The following is a 2,852-nucleotide window of genomic DNA, read 5'->3' as shown; positions in this document are numbered from 1 at the left end:
TGTCTCATAAAATATCATTCATTCACTTCTAGACAGTCTCTAGCTACATTTCCAGCTCTTACTCCTGTCAGCACATCATTCAGATGAGGGAATTTTTAAGCTGCACGTTCCAATTTTTGTTTGGTTGGTTTCTGCACATTTATGGCAGGCAGCATTTTTTCAGATTTATTAATTGCACAGGACTACTAGATGCAGGAAGTGATGCAGGAAGAGGTTTATATACAGCCTGCAACATCTAAGAGAGAAGTTACCACATTCACTTAGTTTGATCTCACTCTGCATGAGGACTCCCATCCTGCAGGTGAGTGCAGCAGCAGGTTCAAGTTTTATCCCATGCTTTTCTTCTGTCATAAGGGATCCAAGCAACCAGAATTATTCTACAAACATCCTGAAGGTTAGAGGGTACTCACTTTGTGAAACTTCCTCCAACATTCTCACTTGTCTGTAACTAAGTGGCATTAAATCCATTGGCTCTTATCTACAGGAAACCAGGAACAGCAAAACCAGGCATCTCTGACTTCTCAGTCTGGACAATGAATGCAATGAGCAAAACTCTAAAGATGCAAAGGTATCTCTGAAGTACACAATTTTGAATTGGCTGAGTTCTACCTGTGGTGGGTTGACCTTGGCTGGGTGATAGAGTCCCCTCCAGCCAATCTCTCACTTCTCCCTCCCCAGGAACAACAGTATTAACAAAAGTTCATGAGAATAAATAACAGGGCAATTAGCTATTAGTTACCATCAGGGCTAAACACACTCAATTTAAAGAAAATTAGTTTCCCTTACTGACAATTAAAATAGAGTTGGACAGCAAAAAAAAATGAACAGAAGATATAAAACACTTTCCCTCATTCCTGTCTTTCCAAGCTCAATCCCACACCCTGTTTTCCATCTTCTCTCCCTCCCCAGGTGGTGCAGTGGCATTGGGATGAGGGAAGAACACAGCAGTACCTCTCTGCAGCTCCTTCCTTCTCCTCAGGATTTTCTCTTGCTCCAGGCTGGAATTCTGTCCCTGGGACATGGAGCTCCTCAGGGAGCAGCTGCCTGCTGTGTTACAGAGCCCTCCCCAGCCTGTGAGGAAAGAGAAGAGAGTGAACAGACCTGTAAAACAGCTTCTTCTCAAGCTCAAGCCTTAGTGATCACACTACTTCTTCTTTTTATTATCATTGTTTTATGTTTTTTCATCTTCCCCCCTCACACTAGAGCTCATGGCTTTTTGCCTCATTATAAATAGGCCACAGCACCCTGTCACAACCAGATTTCTGCCTCAGACACCCACCACAGATGCAGCTCAGCAGCACAGGCACCAACCACAGCTGGGGCTCCAAAACCTACAGAGTCCCCAGGAGCCTCTGAAATAACCCAGGCCAGTGCTGGCAGTGATGGTCCTCACCTGTTGATAATTAGAGCCCTCATTAAGGGAAGCCACAAGACACAGGGGGTGTGACTGTTCAGTTTAGGCTCTCTTTGAGGGAGGAAAAACCCTGCAAGGTCCTAGTTCAGCTATCCTTGGCTGCACAAGTTAATTTGTTAATGAGGAGATGGTTTTCTAACTCAGCCTCCTTAATACCTTAAATTTATTGTCTTAAGCATCAACTCATTATCCACTAACGTGAAACATGGGTTGGGGGAATATAATAATCAGTTTTCTCATTTTGAGTTTTTGCTGAAATAAATCTCTGAATCTGTCATGTTTCTGAGTATCCCCTGAATGTTTGCTGCTTCCTACTGTCCACCTGAAGTGACCTACAAAATCCAGCTGCAGTGATCTTCCTAGCTGGTAAACTGCCTTCAGTTTTAGAGCTTCCTCTTTTTCCTGGAGCATCCAATATAACCAGATAGGACACTGACCTCCAGCAGTTGTGATGAACATGGGAAGACACTGCAATCATATTAGCAACCCCTAAATTATTCAGAGAACTTTCTGCTAAAACTGTGCTGCAGGACAATGAAAGCAAAGAACAATTCCCAGCAGATTAGATTTTTTTCCCTGTTGCTGTCTGTAATTATTTCTATCGGATAAGTTATTTGCTATGCAAGCTTACCTTCAAAAGCATGTTTGTTTAAAAGAGAAAGAGGAAGAAATCCTTTGTAGGGCCTGCACATGATTAAATGGCTTTAACAAAGCATAATGAATAATAATGACAAAGACCTGTCAATTGGAATTTTAAGCATTTTGGCTCATGATTTGGAAGAGCCCATGATATCAAGATGACTTCATGTAGCAAATAAGTGGGTATTTGCCAGTGCTGCCTATCAGTGGTTATTACAGATGAGTTGTTACTAGTTTGCATATTTCAACAAATAACATTTCTTCTGTAATTTTAATGTAATTGCAGTACAGGGAAAAACAGTTTGGAGCTATTGTCTTTATCAATATATACTGATATCTGAGAGCAGATCTCTGAGAGCTTGTACAACCCAAAGAATAATTGGGGTTTTTTGGTTCTCTTTTTTAAGTAGCCAGACAAAAGTAGAAGTCCCAGCACTACTACAGGAAGAGTGGCTCAGGGAGGGGTATCTGGGTTTCTTTGAGTGATGGATGGTGATCTTTGTCATGTTCTGTCCTCAAAGCTCTATGCAGGAAGGCAAATATTTGCATAAAAGTGCACAGAATTAACACTTTTTAATTTCCCTATTGTATTATTATCAGTTATCTGGTAACCAGGAATTGATATAAGGTGTGCATTAAGATAATAGCTTCTTTAAACTACTCCATTGTAAGCACTGCTTTCTTGAAAACATCTTTTTGCATGAAAATTTTGTTTTCTTCCAGAAATGAATTTGGGAGGAACTGATTTTTTTAATCTCTATTTTATTTTTTTTATATTCAGTTGCCTAAGGTAATACAA

At 40.6% G+C, this 2,852-nt stretch overlaps 1 long non-coding RNA gene across 1 annotated transcript; it reads left to right on the top strand.

The window, feature by feature from the left end:
• Nucleotides 1-440: 440 nt before the first annotated feature.
• Nucleotides 441-1,153, top strand: LOC306804714. Its single transcript, XR_013774978.1, has 2 exons — nucleotides 441-568; nucleotides 998-1,153. It is a non-coding gene; the product is annotated as an uncharacterized lncRNA (long non-coding RNA).
• The last annotated feature ends 1,699 nt before the right edge of the window (nucleotides 1,154-2,852 follow it).

The sequence above is a fragment of the Erithacus rubecula genome (assembly GCF_903797595.1).
Source record: "Erithacus rubecula genome assembly, chromosome: 8".
Classification (NCBI taxonomy): domain Eukaryota; kingdom Metazoa; phylum Chordata; class Aves; order Passeriformes; family Muscicapidae; genus Erithacus; species Erithacus rubecula.
The sequence above is the reverse complement of the archived record's forward strand: the minus strand, read 5'-3'. Positions and strand labels throughout refer to the sequence as shown.